General features: G+C 43.9%; 4 protein-coding genes and 1 pseudogene across 10 annotated transcripts in view; 3 read left to right on the top strand and 2 right to left on the bottom strand.

Annotated features, from left to right (window-relative positions):
• Positions 1-11,762, bottom strand: part of LOC144697930 (uncharacterized) — a 72,983-nt pseudogene extending 61,221 nt beyond the window's left edge. The window contains exon 1 of the transcript XR_013580436.1: positions 11,659-11,762. The product of XR_013580436.1 is annotated as an uncharacterized LOC144697930 (transcript). The remainder of the gene's footprint in view (positions 1-11,658) is intronic.
• The window catches only part of LOC144697221 (uncharacterized), a 264,883-nt gene that overhangs the window by 67,937 nt on the left and 178,846 nt on the right, over positions 1-18,100 (top strand). The window lies entirely within an intron of this gene.
• Positions 1-18,100, bottom strand: part of LOC144697932 (uncharacterized) — a 273,791-nt gene that overhangs the window by 157,828 nt on the left and 97,863 nt on the right. The window lies entirely within an intron of this gene.
• Positions 1-18,100, top strand: part of LOC144697160 (uncharacterized) — a 176,133-nt gene that overhangs the window by 107,982 nt on the left and 50,051 nt on the right. The window lies entirely within an intron of this gene.
• Positions 1-18,100, top strand: part of LOC144696912 (uncharacterized) — a 44,341-nt gene that overhangs the window by 6,678 nt on the left and 19,563 nt on the right. The window lies entirely within an intron of this gene.

Here is an 18,100-nt window from a genome sequence, read left to right as displayed (position 1 = left end):
TGACTTTTACTGCAACAAACAAACTAGAAGCAACATTAGCTAAACACCATTTTTGTGGGCAAGGTATACCTTAAAATATCAAAGAGAATTTTGTTCTTTGACTTTTAACATAATCAAAAATTCCACTCCATGGTTATACTTTACTCTGTTCCTGAAGTAGACACTCAATTATCATGGAACCTGTCCAGAGTGATTCTTTGCTCCTGAGGGTTTACTTCCATTCTTTTCCTTTCCCAGTCTGGCAACCTTAAACCCCAGAACTGTCTTTCACAGTGAAGGGTCTCCTGGGTTCTCCCTCGAACTCAAGCATGGTGAATCTTCCAGTCTCATTTTAAATCCTCGTGAATTTGGTCTTTTCAATCTGAGCACAAGGTCCCATTCACATTCGCATTTGTTGAAAGAGACTTGCTGCCTCTATCCTGGCAGATTGATCTGTCTGTGAGATTCAGAGAAGCCTTTTAGAAGAACTTTACAATCCGATCCCACAATGGCTTCCTATGCATCCTTCTCCAATCAAAGCCCATCTCCATGGCAATGTGAATCACATGGGCCTTGTATCCAGGTAGAAATGCCAATTAGTTATCTTTCAGACTCCCAACATCATTCTATCTGGAAATTAAATAGACAATTAAAGTGTAGCCGTTTACAAAATCTGACATTTAAATACCTCCCTGGACTTTGGAGACTAACTGATATTGAAGGATGCATGACATTGACATGACAGGGACAGGAAGCTAGGAAAAGGTACAGTGTGGCACTGTAATGGTGGCATTACCGCAATAGAGAGGGATGACTTAAGTTCAGGAAACCAGGATGTAGAAGCAGTTTGGGTAGAGATCAGAAATGATAAAGGCAAGAAGTCACTTGTGGGAGTGGTATACAGGCACCCTAACTGTAACCACATGGTAGGATGGAGTATAAAGGAAGAAATAATGGGAGCTTGTCAGATGTTACAGCGATAAATATGGGGGATTTTAATCTACGTATACACTGGAAAAATCAGATAGGCCAAGGTAGCCTAGATGGGGAGTTCATAGAACATTTTCAGGATAGTTTCTTAGAACAGCACGTTCTTGAGCCAGACAGCAGGCTATATTAGACCTGATATTGTGCAATGAGATAAGATTAATTAATGACGACATAGTGAAGGCACCCCTAAGTAGCAGCAATATGATTAAATGTTATCTTCAATTTGAGGGAGAGAAGAATGGGTCCAAGACTAGTATTTTAAACTTAAAGAAGGGCAGTTATGAGGGCATGAAAGCAGAGCTAACTAAAGTGAACTGACAAATTAGGTTATGGGATGCATCAATAAAGATGCAGTGGCAGACATTTAAGGGGATATTTCAAGATATACAGAATAGATACATTCCAACAAGAAAGAAAAATTCCAAGGGGAGGACGCAACATCCGTGGTTAACTATAAAAGTTAAAGATAGCATCAAACTTAAAGCAAAAAGAGCTGGCAGGTAAGAAGACTGGACAGAATATAAAAACAGCAAAGACTGACCATAAGATTGATAAGGAGGGAAAACTTAGAGTATGAGAGAAAGTTAACTGGAAATAGAAAAACAGATAGTAAGAGTTTCTATAGATGTTTAAAAAAGAAAAGAGTTAACAAAGTGAACGTTGGTCTTATAGAAAGTGAGTCTGGAGAATTAATAATGGAAAATAAGGAGATAGCAGATGAGTTGAACAGGTATTTTGCATCGGTCTTCACTATAGGGGATACGATTAACAACCCAGAAATAGCTGTAAATCAGGAAATGGAAAGGAGGGTGGAATTCAAGAAAATTACAATCACCACAGAAGTGGTACTGAGCAAATAGTTGGAGCTGCAGGCTGACAAGAACCCAGGTCCTGGTGTACTTCATCCTAGGGTCTTAAAAGAAGTGGCCAGTGAGATAGTTGATTAGTTAGTTTTAATTTTCCAAAATTTCCTAGCTTCGGGGAAGATTAGATTGGAAAATGGTGAATGTAACTCCTTCATTCAAAAAGGCAGGCAGACAGGAAACTGGAAACGAGTTAGCTTAACATCTTTCATAGGGAGAATCAACATGGCTTTGTGAGAGGGAAATCATGTTTATCCAATTGATTGGAGTTCTTTGAAGAAGTAACATCTGCTGTGGATAAAGGGGAACTAGTGGAATACTATTCTTAGATTTCCAGGAAGCATTTAATAAGGCGCCACATCAAATTGCAGGAAATAAGAGCTTATGCTGTAGGGGGTAAGATGTTGGCATGGATTGAAGATTGGTCAGCTAACAGGAAACATGGTAGGCATAAATGGGCCATTTTCTGCTTGGAAAAATGTGACAAGTGGTGTGCCACAGGGATCAGTTCTGGGGCTTCAACTTTTTACTATTTATAGAAATGACTTGGACGAAGGGACCGAAGGTATGGTTGCTAAATTTGCAGATGACACTAAGATAAGTAGTAAATTAAGTTGTGAAGAGGAGATAAGGAGACTACAAAGGGATATTGACAGGTAAAGTGAGTGGGGTAAGTGAATGGGGAAAGATCGGGCAAATTGAGTATATCCACTTTGGCAGGAAGAATAAAAAATAAGCATATTATACATAGAGAGAGAGATTGCAGAGCTCTGAGATGCAGAGGGATCTGGGTGTCCTTGTGCATGCATCGCAAAAGTTTATGATGCAGGTACAGTAAGTCATTAGGAAAGCTAAAAGAATGTTATTGTTAGAAGTAGGGAGGTTATGCTTCAGTTATACAGGGCATTGGTGAGACCACATCTGGAGTATTGGTCTCCTTATTTAAGTAAGGATGTAAATGTATTGGAAGCAGTTCAGAGAAGGTTTACTAGATGAATACCTTGAATGGGCAGGTTGTCTTATGAGGAAAGGTTGGACAGGCTGGGCTTGTATCTGCTGGAGTTTAGAAGAGTAAGAGGTGGCTTGATTGAAACATATAAGATCCTCAGGGGCCTCGACAGGGTGGATGTGGAGAGGATGTTTCCTCTAGTGGGAGAATCTGGAAATTGCGGTCACGGTTTAAAAATAATGGGTCACCCCTTTAAGACAGAGGAGAACTTTTCTCTCTCAGAAGGTAGAGAGTCTTTGGATCTCTCTTCCTCAAAGGCCGGGGAAGCAGAGTCTTTGAATATTTTTAAGGCAGAGCAAGATAGGTTCTTGATAAGCAAGAAGTAAAAGGTTATCAGGGGGGTAGGTGGGAATGTGGAGCTGAGGTTACAATCAGATCAGCCAGGAACTTATCGAATGGCGGAACAGGCTTGAGGGGCCAAGTGGCCTACTCCTGCTCCTAATTCATATGTTCCTATGTTATCACATCCTTTATAATGGATTCAAGCATTTTCCTTTCTACTGATGCCAGGCTAACAGGTCTGTAGTTCCCTGTTTTCTCTCTCCCTCCTTAAATAGTGGGTGACATTTGCCACCTTCCAACCTGCAGGAACCATTCCAGAATCTATAGAATTTTGGTAGATGATCACCAATGCATCCACTATCTCTACAGCCACCTCCTTCAACACTCTGGGATGTAGATCACCAGGTGCAGGAGATTCAACAACTTTTAACCCCATTCATTTCTCCAGCACTACTTTTTAACCAATACTAATCTCTGTCAGTTCCTCATGCTCACCAGTTCCTTGATTCTCTAGCATTTTGGGGACGATTTTTGTATCTTCCTCTGTGAGGACAGACACACATTGTTTAGTTTCTCTGCCAAATCCTTATTCCCCTTTATAAATTCTCCTGTCTCTGCCTGGAATGGACCCACATTTCTCTTTGCTAATCTTTTCCTTTTCACATACCGATAGAGGATTTTACATTCACTTTTTATGTTTCTCGCCAGTTTGCTCTAATGTTCAATTTTCTCTTTCTTCATCAGTTTCTTGGTCCTCATTTCTTGAATTCTAAAAAAGCTCCAATCCTCAGGCTTATTATTTTTTTGTGGTCACTTTATGAGCCTCTTCCTTTGATCTAATGCAATCTTTATCTTTTCTGTTATCCACGGTTGCGTCACTTTTCCTGTTGGATTTTTATTCTTTGAAGAAATCTATATTTGTTGTAAAGATATAATAATTCCTTCAATTCCTATTGCCTGTCTACCGTCATAACTTTTCATGTAGTTTCCCAATCTACCACAGTCAACTTGACCCTCAAACTGTCAGAGTTTTCTTCTGTGAGCAACACCCAGATAAATTATACAGAAGAACCATCTAACCAGCACAGCCCATCTCCATGGCAACCTGGCATGATTTGGGGGGTTCCAAACAGGATTGCAAATCTTTTACATTCCAAACACCCTTTCATTCTGTGATCCCAGTGAAATATGGAACTAGATATTCACAACAAGTCTCAAAGAGCATCAGCCACTGTGGCAAAGTCATGAGACTGGCCAGTCCAGCAGTAAGAAACCCTCCAATCTTCCCAATTCATCAGCTGTCAGAATGAACATGATTCAGTCCTGAATGTGACTAACAGCAACAATAACAGCAGAATCTAACCCCTGGAATCACTTGTGAACTCGCTGGTGTCTCAGAAGATGGGATGACTGAGTGAAACCCTTCCCACACTGAGAGCAGGTGAATAGCTTCCTCCCGGTGTGAACTTGCTGATGTCTCAGCAGGTGGGATGACTGAATAAATCCCTTCCCACACTGAGAGCAGGTGAATGGCCTCTCCCCAGTGTGAAGTCGCTGATGTGTCTGCAGATGGGATAACTGAGTGAAGCCCTTCCCACATTCAGAGCAGTTGAACACAAGCGAGTTCACACTGGGGAGAGGCCATTCATCTGCTTTGTGTGTGGGAAGAGATTCACTGAGTCATCCAGTCTGCGGAGACACCAGAAACTTTTCAACTGATCACAAATTTTGCTGTTACTGCTGCTGTTAATCACATCCAGGACATTCTGACACTTGGTGAAGTGGGAGGGTCGGAGGGTTTCTTTCTGCTGGACTGGCCGGTCTCACGACTTTGCTTCCAGTGGCTGATGCTCTTTCAGACTTGTTGCGAATATCTAGTTTCATATTTCGTATGAATTACAGAATAGAAGGGTGTTTAGAATGGAAAAGATATTTAGTTTGAAACTGTTTGGAACTCCCCGGAACATGCCAGGTTGCCATGGAGATGGGCTCTGCTGGTTGGAAGGTTCTTTTGTTTAATTTATCCGGGTGTTTCTCACAGAAGGAAACTACAAATGTACCAGTCTAAGCTGCCTGTGGTAGATTGGGAAACTACATTAAAAGTTATGACGCTAGACAGACAATTTAAGGAATGCAGAGACAGTGGCTTAGTGGTATTGTCACTGGACTAGTAATCCAGAGACACAGCGGGATGCTTTGGCGTCGTGGGTTCGAATTTCACCTTGGCAGATGGTGCAATTTGAATTCAGTCAATAAAAATCTGGAATTAATTAGAAAAGTGTCCCTAGCTTCCCCACAACAAATTAAGCCAATCAGCTTGGAGTCCCTTCTAACTGTGAACTATAACTTGTATCTAAACAGGGTGTCCTGGAATACCTGGTGCTCTGACCCCTTCCTCACCTTAACACCAGTTTTTTCCTTTAAGCTACATTACAGTATCTGGAACTGAAAGGGACAGGCAATTGAAGACTTTTCATCATTAAGCTTACATACAGTATCATTTGGTAACATAAGCCTTATTAATTACACAAATGTGTTATCGAGGTGAAGTCTAACAGCCAACATTGATAAAGTGGCTGACTCCCGCTATTTAGTGACTTTTTAGTGACTACAACGTACTGACATCACCAAACCTAAACAAGTAGAACTTTCACACTCCTTAACCTTGTGTTAATCTTCACTATGAGGTGAATCTGGGTAACATGTTCACCAATCTGATCCAAATACTGTCGAGATGTAGCCACTATCTAACACAGTACAGTTGAATGAGTCTGTGACTAACACACTCATCACTGGACCAAAGCTCCTTGTGACTAATACAATTCCTTCAAAGTGATCACCATCATCACCTTCAGCCTCAGAATTCTCTGTGTCATGTGTCACTTCGAAGACCCTGATTTTCCACTTTGGGCAGTTCATCACATGATGATATTTTGAGTCAGACCTGAAACACCTGTTAATTGTTCCCTGGTCATTCCTGGGGTTCATTCAGCTATTAGTTCGAATCCTGTCTCTTGTTGTGATATCCAGATCTGCTAAAGATACTTTCACCCTCATTCGAAACCTGTCAAAGACCAACTATCCTTCATTGGCATCCACTAGATCATAGGGACGTGTGATTAGAAGCAGGAGTAGGCCATTCAGCCCTTTGAGCCTGCTCCGCCATTCAATAAGATCATGGCTGATCTGGTTGTGGTCTGAACTCCACTTTCCTGCCACCCCCTCCTTAACACTTGACTTCCTTTCCTATCAAAAATCTGCCTAACTCTGCCTGGAATAAATTCAATGACCCAGCCTCCACTGATTTCTGGGGAAGAGAATTCCACATACTATCCACCCTCTGAGAGAAAAAAATTCTCCTCATCCCAATCTTAAATGGTGGACCTCTTATTCTTAAACTGTGTACGCTGGCTCTAGTCTCTCCCACAAGTGGAAACATCCTTGTGGTATCTACCCTATCAAAACCCCTCAGGATCTTATATGTTTCACTAAGATCACCTCTCATTCTTCTAAACTCCAATGGGTATTGGCCCGACCCAACCTTTCTCCATAAGATAAGCCCCTCAGCCCAGGAATGAGTCAAGTAAACCTACTCTGTACTGATTCTAACACAATTATTTTGTTTTCAAATAAGGAGACCAAAACTGTACACCGTGTTCCAGATGTGGTCTCACCAAGGCCCTATACAACTGCAGTAAAACTTCCCTGCTTTTATATTCCATTCCCCTCGCAATAAACACTAACATTCCATTGGGCTTCCAAGTTGCTTGCTGTACCTGCAGATTAACTTATACTCATGTACTAGGACACCCAGTGTCCCTCTGTATCTCAGAGTTCTGCAATCTCTCTCCATTTAAATAGTGGAATAATAATATTATAATAGTAATGATGTAATAATCTCTGCGTATTACCTGAGTGACCAGCAAATTGACGTAGGATCAATAAGATTAGAGAGACGAACGCTGTCAAGAAAACAAGGAATTGTAATATTTTTCTTCTGCTAATAACCCTGTCATGTTTATTATAAATGAGAAAACAGGGGTGTCAGTATGGTAATTGGATTAAGAGCTGGAGTGACTAAAGCCAACAGTAAGAAGTGGTTTTGATATGTTAATGAACCAAGAGGAAATTCAATCAGAGTTTTACATGAAAAAGGATAATAAAACAATATTGTTTTACATAAAGCAATTTTTAAAAAATTTGTTCATGGGATGTGGACGTCACTGGCTAGGACAGTCTTTACCCTTGCTCAGAGGGCATTTAAGAATCAACCACATTGCTGTGGGTCTGGAGCCACAGGTAGGCCAGACCAGGTAAGGATGGCAGATTTTCTTCCCTAAAGGACATTAGTGAACCAGGTGGGTTTTTACAACAATTGACAATGGCTTCATGATCATCATCAGACATTTAATTCCAGATTTTTATTGAGTTCACATTTTACCATCTGCCATGGTGGGATTTGAACCCGGGTTCCTAGAGCATTACCCTGGGTCTGTAGAATACCTGTCCAGTCACAATAGCACTATGCCACCATATTGAATGTTGAATTAAGTTGTAATATTGAATTAAGTTGTTTTAGTTCAAATGGGATATATCCAGGTTGAAAAAGGTGTAAGCAAGGTAAAGATAGGGTAAGTTTCTTTATACAACTCTAAGAACTAAAGTAAAGAACGAGTGTAATCAGTTCTGGGAAGAAAACATTTCTGAAGAGACTGGTTGAGACAATAGAGAGATCAAAGGGAAGGAAAACATTTTTGGAAATACTGAAGCCTATGTGAGGGGGTAGCTGCTGAGATCTCCCAGAAGACAGCAGGATAGCTGGTCAGATCTCCCAGAAGACAGCAGGATAGCTGGTCAGATCTCCCAGGAAACAATGTGAAAAAGGCCAGAATGGAAGATCTAGTTGCTGCCAGCCTGAGAAGACACTCCAAGGAAAAAGCACTGTGTGGTAAAAATTACTGGAACCCTATAGATTTTAGAACCTATAAGGATAGTTGCTGAACAGAAAATGGGAAGGTTAGCTCTGAGGGTAGTTAAGTCGAGACTTATGGAACTGTATTAAAGTACAGTTTACTGTGTGAAGCTGTTCTTGTATTTAAGTGTAATTGTAATCTTTTTATTCTTTTAATAAATGTTTACTTTACTATAAAATCATTACAAATAGTCATGGCCATTATTTCCTGATTTCAGAACCTCTCCTCTTAATATCCATATTGTAAAAACCATTTTGGCAGCTGTTTCAAGTTTCCCATTGGGATTTGGGCAGCTCAGCATTTACCATCAGCTGTGCCATAACAATGCATGGGTCAAAGACCGGTGTGGGAGAAATGGGTTTCCATTCATGGGGCACTGACATCAGTATTGGGGAAAGTGGGAGCTGTACCGTTGGGACGGTCTTCACCTGAACCGTGCTGGGACCAGTGTTCTGGGGAGTCTTAGAACGAGGGTGGTAGAGAGGGCTTTAAACTAAATAGTGGGGGGAAGGGATCATGCAAGTGGAGATGTGGTAAATCAAAGGGAAATAATGAGGTAATAGAGCAAAGTAGTGATTTGGATAATGATAACCAGAGTGTGGCAGGAAGGGACAGAGAGTACAAACTTTAGAGTGCACCAGCAGGTAGCACCAGAGAGTGCAAAAATGGTAAAAAGGCAGAGTTAAAATCTCTGTATCTGAATGTGTGCAGAGTTCCTAACAAAATTGATGAATTGTTAGCACGGATAGAATTAAATATGTATGACTTGATAGCCATTACAAAACATGGTTGCAGGGTGATCAAGGGTGGGACCTACATATTGAAGGGTATTTGATATTTCAAAAAGATAGGAACCTAGGAAAAGGTGGTGGGGTAGCTCTGTTAATTAAGGATGACATTAGTACAGTTGCGAGAGATGGCTTTGGCTCGACAAAGCAAGATGTCGAATCAGTTTGGGTAAAGATAAGAAATAGTAAAGGCAATGGGTCACTTGTGGGAGTAGTTTTAGGCCTCCTAGCAGTAGTCACATGGTAGGACAGGGTGTACAGGAATAAATAAATGGGGCATGTAAGAAAGGGACAGCAATAATCATGGATGACTTTAATCTACATGTGGATTGGGGAAATCACATTGGCAAAGGGTGCCTGGGCCAGGAGTTAATCGTCTTTCTTGTAAATCTCATCAATGAACCAAGAGGAGGAAGATCCAAACCTCCATCAGTATCCAACTGACGGGCATCCAGCTCACTAAATACTTTGCTTCTGATTTTACTTTTGTTAGGAATTGACAATGCCAGAGGGCTTCAATCCTTCATCATTAGGCAAGCATTCTCTGTTACCATGTTATAATCCTGACAGCCTTATTGTGAAGGAAGAAACTGGAGTCAATCTTTACCTGGTTTTTATTTATTCAGTAAATGACTCTTTATAGGCGCTCACATAGCCATCCAATCAATGCCCTCCACCTTTATACACTTAACCTCAATTGAAACAATTAACACCCAGCATTAGAGCATCTAAAAGGTCTCTAATCGGTGTGACTGCCATGGTGTCTCAGCAGCTCGGTTGAACAAGGAGCAGGTGAATAGCCTCTCTCCTCTGTGTGAACTCGGTGATGCTTCCGCAGGCTGGATGAATCAGCGAATTCCTTCTCACACTCAGAACAGCTGAAAGGTTTCTCCCCAGTGTGAACTCGCTGGTGTCTCAGCAGGTTGGAGGATTGAGTGAATCCTTTCCCACACATGGAGCAGATGAACAGCCTCTCCCCACTGTGAACTCTCCGGTGCTTTTGCAGGTTGGATGAATTAGGGAATCGTTTCCCACATTCTGAGCAGGAGAGCGGCCTCTCTCCGGTGTGAATGCGTTGGTGTGTCAGCAGATTGGATGAACAAGTGAAACCTTTCCCACACACGGAGCAGGTGAATGGCCTCTCTCCAGTGTGAACCATCTGGTGTTTCAGAAGGTTGGTTAGCCGATTGAACTCGTTCTCGCACACGTAGCAGGTGAACAGCCTCTCCCCGGTGTGAACTACGCGGTGGTTCTGCAGGGTGGATGATCTACTGAATCCCTTCCCACACACAGAGCAGGTGAACGGCCTCTCCCCAGTGTGAACTCGCTGGTGTGCAACCAGGTGAGATGAGTGAGTGAATCCCTTCCCACACTCAGAGCAGGTGAACGGCCTCTCCCCGGAGTGAACCCGTCGATGAATTTCAAGCGCAGATGGGGTACGAAATCCCTTCCCGCAGTCCCCACATTTCCACGGTTTCTCCATGGTTTGGGTGTCCTTGTGTCTCTCCAGGTTTGATGATCAGTTGAAGCCTCGTCCACACATGGAACATGTGTATGGTCTCCCCGCTGTGAACAGTCCAACGTTTTTCAGTCTATGTAACTGGTTAAAGCTCCTTCCACAGTCAGTGCGTGAGTGTGTGTATCTCGGTGCTCTTCCAATCCCGTTGATTTTAAAGCCTTCTGATGCAGACAGAACAAGCAAACAATTCTCCTTTTGGATTTAAAGGCCGACGATATTCAGGTCCCGATAAAGTGAGTGGCTCTGTGAGATCTTGATATGACATTTGGTTTGAGATTTTGGTCAGCAAATCTTCCTCTTCCACCATCCTGTAAAAGGAGTTTGCAAAAGTCATCACTGTCAGCACTGAATATAAATTCAGAACAAACAATTCGAGTTGCTGTGGAACACCCTTTCCTCTCTCGTTCCCCAAAAGCTGTAAATCTGTGCCCTGCAACTCTCGCTCCATTCTCACACTCTTGTGCCTGATATACACCCTCATAATTCCCCTTAAGATGCTGATTCATGCTTATCAACAGATCCATGCTCACTCCTTCCGGTCTGAAAGCTGAAAATTTAAATCTAAGTATATTTATTGATCAGAGGCAATGGAAGAATCTGAGGAAGAACTTTGTTTTGGTCGACAGTGATCATGATCTGGAATTCAATGATGATGAGGGTGTTGGAAGCAGAGATGATCAATCAGTTCAAAATTAAATTGGATGGACACTTGAAAGTAACAAATGTGCAGGGCTATGGAGATATAGAGAGGGATGGGACTTTTTGGATTGCTTTACAGAGAGCTGGCAAGGACTAGAGTTGCCGAATGGACTCCTTCTGTCCCATAATGACTCAATGATTGGAAATATATAACATAACTACAGTACTAGAAGACTAGAAATGATCAGTTAACTTTATTACAGAATCTTAAACAATATACCTAATACGTGCCATATAACAACACTAGACATATTTCTGTCCTGTATTAATTTACTGTCCCCTTAAATGTCAGCCATCTCCTGGGGAAACCAGCCCTTTAATTGTGAACATTAGGAAAGTGACCATCCTTTTAGCCAGACAAATAAATGTGTCAAACTGAGGGAGCAAAGGATGTCAATGTCTTTAAGAGAGAGAGAGAGAGACCTGGGCCAACCTTTCCAGAGTCTGCACCCTCCCTGGATTCACTTACTTTCCCTTCAGTTCCTACAAGTCAACAATTTCCCCCCAGAATGAGAAAAGAAATGGAAAGGGGGAGAAAAGAAAGTGTTTTACTCACAGATGTTGGACACAGGAGGAAGTTTTAGTCTGTGTGAAGCTCAATCTTCATTCACACAAAGCCCGTGCTCTGATTGGCTGGAGGACCAGAGTCCTTCCGGTCCTCCAATTCTTCCCATAGTCAACTCCTCTGCTCTCCCCCGCACATGCGCAGCTTCCCCTCACCCGAGTTCTCCGAGCGGCTTCTCGCTCTGGCCGGTGACGTCAGCCGGTTGGTCTTTGACTCTTGAAAGAGAAAAATTTCTCTCTTCCGTCTGTGGAAAAAGGTTTCAAACATCAGTCAGTGTCCTGAGTGTTGTCAAGATTCAAACTGATCATCCAGTCTGGACAGACTCAAGGGCACAGAATTTGTAGAGAAACCGTGGAGATGTCAGGACTGAGCAAAGATCCTCATCTGAGCTGGAAATTCACCAACCTGTTCTCACTGAGGAGAGGAAGAGGCCATTCACCCGCCCCATGTGGGAAGTGGTTTCCAGATTCTATCAGCTGACTGACCCATCAGCGACTTCATACTGAGGAGAGGGAGAGGCCATTCACCCGCTCCATGTGGGAAGTGGTTTACAGATTCGATCAGCTGACTGACCCATCAGCGACTTCACACTGAGGAGAGGGAGAGGCCATTCACCCGCTCCATGTGGGAAGTGGTTTACAGGTTCTATCAGCTGACTGACCCATCAGCGCCTTCACACTGAGGAGAGGCCGTTCATGCGCTCACTGTGTGGAAAGGGATTCATTCAGTCAGCCCACCTGCTCACAGAACAGCGCTGTCACCCAGGGGAGTGTCCGTTTACCTGCTCCGAGTGTGGGAAGAGATTCACTTGGTCATCCAGCCATGAACCATATTCATTCTGACAGTAGCTCAATTGCTCTTTGTCAGTGTTTATGCTCCACATGAGCCTCTTCCAATTCGACTGCACTGACCCCCGTCAGCAGAACCTTCTATTCCTTTCTCCCTCGAGTGTTCATCCTGTCCCTCTTCAATGGACTTATCTTGTTTACCTCAATCGCTCCCTGTGGTAGTGAGTTCCAAATTCTCACCACTCTCGGAGCAAAGAAAGTTTCCTCTTGAATTCCCTATTGAATTTATCAGTGACAAAATCAGAATCACAGAATTGTTACGGCACAGGAGAAGGCCATTTGGCCCATCGTGTCTGTACTGGCTCTCCGAATAAGCATTATCACCTCATGCCAATCTCCTGCCTTTTCTCTGTAACCCTGCACATTGCTTTTGTTCAAATAATCATCTAATGCCCTCTCGAATGCCTCGATTGAACCTGCCTCCACCACACTTCCAGGCAGTGCATTCCAGACCCAAGCCACTCACTGTGTGAAAAAGTTTTTTCTCACATTGCATTTGCTTCCTTTGCAAATCACTAAACCTGTGTAATCTCATTCTTGATCCTTTTATGAGTGGGAACAGTTTCTCCTTATCTAGACAGTCCAGACCCCTCATGATTTTGAACACCTGAATCAAATCTCCTCTTAGCCTTCACCCCTCCAAGGACAACAACCTGACTTCACCAATTTATCTTCATAACTGAAGTTTCTCACCCCTCAACCATTCTTGTAAACCTCTTTTGCACTCCAGTGCATTCCCAGCTTTCCTAAAGTGTGGTGCCCACTGTACACAATATAGTGACAATCTGATATCTATGGCCCCCAGTTCTGGTCTCCATCAACAATTGAAAACATCTTCTCTACATCAACCCGATCCCACCCGTTCAATAATCTATCAGGTCAGCCCTCAGCCTTCTCTTTTCCAGATGAGGAAAGCCCCAGCCTGTTCAATCTATCCTGTATCTGAAACACTCTCGGTTCTGGGAACATCCTTGTGAATCTTGCTTGCACTTTCTCGACTTTCTGTCTAGCCTTTTTATAATTATGGACACCCAGGACTGTTCACACTATTCACAGGTGTGGTACAAGCTTAACATGACGTCTCTGATATTCAATGTTATTTCTCGAGAAATGAACCCCATATATGGACCCCACAATTCAGGAAAGATGTCAAGGCCTTGGAAAGGGTGCAGGGATTCAGTTCAGTGACAGGAATGAGGAGCTTCAGTGATGTGAACACACTGGAGAGGCCGGGGTTGTTCTCCTTAGAGCAGTGAAAGCCAAGAGAAGATTTGACAGAGGTGTTCAAGATCATGAACGGTTTACATTGAGGAAATAAAGAGAAACTGTTTCCACTGACAAAAGGGTTGTTAACCAGAGGACCCAGATTGAAGGTGATTGACTTAAAAGCCAGAGGGGAAATGAGGAAGATAAACCTTTACACAGTGAGGTGTTGTGATCCGGAATGCACTACCTGAAAGGCTGGTGGAAGCAGATTCAACAAAGGGAATTGGATAAATCCTGGAAGGGGACTAGTTTGCAGGGCACATGTGGAAAGGGGAGGATAGTGGGACTAATTGAGTAGCTCTTTCAAAGAGCCAGTACAGGCATGATGTGCAGAATGGCCTCCTGTGCTGTGAGATTCTGAGATCACAGGTAAATAAATGTGTGTCTGTAATATGCACAGTGATGTCAATAATGTCTGGAATTCCCATCGTGTCCCTGCCATCTCTTTGAAAGAACTCTCTGATTCATCCAACTGCTCTGCTCTTTCCCCACAGCCCTGTAAATTCCTTCCTTTCAAGTACTTGCCCTTTGGAAATATACTATTGAATCTGCTTGCAGGCAGATCAGAGCAACTCGCTGTGTTAAAAAAAAACATAGAAACATAGAAAATAGGAGCAGGAGGAGGCTATTCGGCCCTTTGAGCCTGCTCCGCCATTCATTATGATCATGGCTGATCATCCAACTCAAGAGCCTGTTCCTGCTTTCTCCCCATATCCCTTTGATCCCTCTTGCCCCAAGAACTGTATCAAACTCCTTCTTGAAAACATACAATGTTTTGGCCTCAACTACTTTCTCTGGAAGTGAATTCCACAAGCTCACCACTCTCTGGGTGAAGAAATTTCTCCTTATCTCAGTCCTAAATGGTCTACCCCGTATCCTCAGACTGTGACCCCTGGTTCTGGATTCCCCACCATCAGGAACATCCTTCCTGCATCTACCCTGTCTATTCTTGTTCAAATTTTATAGGTTTCTTTGAGATCCCCCCTCATTCTTCTGAACTCCAGCAAATATAATCCTAACCGCCTCAATCTCTGCTCATATGTCAGTACCACCATCCCAGGAATCAGTCTCATAAACCTTCGCTGCACTCCCTCTGTAGCAAGAACATCCTTCCTCAGATAAGGAGACCGAAACTGCACACAATATTCCAGGTGTGGTCTCACCAAGGTCCTGTATAATTGCAGCAAGTTCCTGTTCCTGTATTCGAATCTTCTGGCTATGAAGGCCAACATACCACTTGCCTTCTTTACCCCCAGCTGCACCTGCATGCTTACCTTCAGTGACTGGTGTATGAGGACTCCTAGGCCTCATTGCACATTCCCCTCTCTCAATTTATAGCCATTCAGATAATAATCTGCCTTCCTGTTTTTGCTACCAAAGTGGATAGCCTCACATTTGTCCACATTATACTGCATATGCCACGCATTTTCCCACTCACTCAGCTTGTCCAAATCACACTGAAACATCCCTGCATCCTCCTCACAGCTCACCCTTCCACCCAGCTTTGTGTCATCTGCAAATTTGGAGATATTACATTTAGTTCCCTTATCTAAATCATTAATATATATTGTGAATAACTGGGGTCCCAGCACCGATTCCTGCGGTACCCCACTAGTCACTGCCTGCCATTCGGAAAAAGACCCATTTATTCCTACTCATTGTTTCCTGTCTGCCAACCAGTTTTCTATCCATCTCAATACACCACCCCCAATCCCATGTGCTTTAATTTTACACGCTAATCTCTTATGTGGGACTTTGTCGAAAGCCTTCTGAAAGTCCAAATAAACCACATCCACTGGCTCCCCCTCATCAACTCTACTGGTTACATCCTCGAAAAATTCCAGTAGATTTGTCAAGCATGATTTCCCTTTCGTAAATCCATGCTGACTCTGTCCGATTCTGCCACTGTTTTCCAAGTGCTCAGCTATTAAATCTTTTATAATGGACTCTAGAATTTTCCCCACTACCGAAGTCAGGCTGACTGCTCTATAAAATTTCATCTCCCTCTCTGGCTCCCTTGCCAATTACCTTAGAGGGACTCACATTCTATTAAAGAGCCTGCCAACCCCTCTCACCCACTTTCCCTAAAGTGCAGAAATCCAATCATGAAAAATCCAGAAGAATCAAATATTTTTACTGATAGAAGTGTTTTAATGAAACAGAACATGGTTAAAAAGAACATAGAATTAGTTGAGGATCAAAGACAACCAGTAAAAGGATGTGCACAATGTTCTGGACCCAAATGGTTTCTCTTCGGCTCCTCTGTACCCTGTCCCCGTGACTCCCCACTTTGTCACAGGGGCACTGAACCCCGGGGGTCGGGTCGCCATCAGCCCCGGTCACCCCCTCCTGTGTCCCGATTGGTTGGAGGCCCATTTCCCAGTCAGTCCTCCAGCACCTTCCTGTCTCTCTATTAGTGCGACGCCCATGGCAGTTTCCCAACTGGGGCGCAGGCCCCGTTATTCTCAGCTAAATTCAGCCCTCAGCTCCGTCACCTGGCTGTCATTGAAACCAGCAACAGAGAGACAGAAAGGTGCTGGAGGATCAAATGGGAAGTTGAAACTTGTGACGCAAAACCAAAACTTCAACATTTGTCAGTCAAAAACATGTCATTTATACTGGGGTTTTTATTATTGGCTTAGTCACTGGAGGAAAAACGAGCGGGATTATAAAGGGTTAATTTCCCTTTCTAATGTTGTACTCTCTATTGTGCCAGTTGTGGCTCAGTGGATCACACTCCCACCTCTGAGTCAGAAGGTTGTTGATTTAAGTCCCAGTCCAGGGGCCTGAGGACAAAAATCACATCCAAAATTCCAAGTGCCAGCACTGAGGGAGTGCTGCACTGTCAGAGCTGCTGTCTTTTGGACGAGGTGCTAACCCAAGGGCCCTGTCTACTGTTTCAGGTGGACAACGAAGTTCCCATGGCCACTATTTTGAAGAAGAGCAGGGGAGTTATCCCCGGTGTCGTGGCCAATGTTTATCAATCAACATCACTAAAAACAGATCAGCTGGTCAGTATCACATTGCTGTTGTGGGATCTTGCTGTGGGTAAATTGGCTGCCGCGTTTCCTACATTATTTGGAGGAAGTGAGAGGAGTTAAAGGAGAAATTGTTCAGTGTGAGAACAAGTTCAGCCAGACGGAGGAGAGTAGTGGTGGATGGGGATTGTTCGGGCCTCTGTTCAAGGAAGAAGCTAAGGGCCCTCAGACCATCCTGTTGGGGGATGGAGGTGTAGAGGGATTGGACGTCCATGGTGAAGAGGAAACGGTTGGGGCCAGGGAACTGGAAATTGTTGATGTGACGTAAGGTGTCAGAGGAATCACGGATGTAGGTGGGAAGGGACTGGACAAGGGGAGAGAGAAGGGAGTCAAGATAACGAGAAATGAGTTCCGTGGGGCAGGAACAGGCTGACATGATCGGTCTGCCGGGACAGTTTCTCCTTTAACTCCTCTCACTTCCTCCAAATAAAAGGTGTGGCTATGGGTACCCGCATGGGCCCCAGCTATGCCTGTCTCTTTATGGGGTATGTGGAACATTCCTTGTTCCAGTCCTACTCCGGCCCCTTCCCACAACTCTTTCTCCGGTACATCGATGATTACTTCGGTGCGGCTTCATGCTCTCGTCTGGACCTGGAAAAATTTATTAATTTTGCTTCCAATCTCCACCCCTCCATAATTTTTACATGGTCCATCTCTGACACTTCTCTTCCCTTCCTTGACCTCTCTGTCTCAATTTCTGATGATAGACTGTCCACCAATATCAATTACAAGCCTACCGACTCCCACAGCTACCTCGACTACAGCTCCTCACACCCCGCTTCCTGTAAGGACTCCATCCCATTCTCTCAGTTCCTTCGCCTCTGTCGCATCTGTTCTGATGACGCTACCTTCAAAAACAGTTCCTCTGACATGTCCTCCTTCTTCCTTAACCGAGGTTTTCCACCCATGGTCGTTGACAGGGCCCTCAACCGTGTCCGGCCCATCTCCCGCGCATCCGCCCTCACGCCTTCTCCTCCCTCCCAGAAACATGATAGGGTACCCCTTGTCCTCACTTATCACCCCACTAGCCTCCGCATTCAAAGGATCATCCTCCGCCATTTCTGCCAACTCCAGCATGATGCCACCACCAAACACATCTTCCCTTCACCCTCCCTGGCGGCATTCCGTAGAGATCGTTCCCTCTGGGACACCCTGGTCCACTCCTCCATCACCCCCTACTCCTCAACCCCCACCTATGGCAACTCCCCATGCCCACGCAGAAGATGCAACACCTGCCCCTTCACTTCCTCTCTCCTCACCGTCCAAGGGCCCAAACACTCC

The sequence above is a fragment of the Cetorhinus maximus genome, chromosome 23, assembly GCF_964194155.1.
Source record: "Cetorhinus maximus chromosome 23, sCetMax3.hap1.1, whole genome shotgun sequence".
NCBI lineage: Eukaryota > Metazoa > Chordata > Chondrichthyes > Lamniformes > Cetorhinidae > Cetorhinus > Cetorhinus maximus.
Note: the sequence above shows the minus strand (reverse complement) of the source record. Positions and strands in the feature narration are given on the sequence as shown.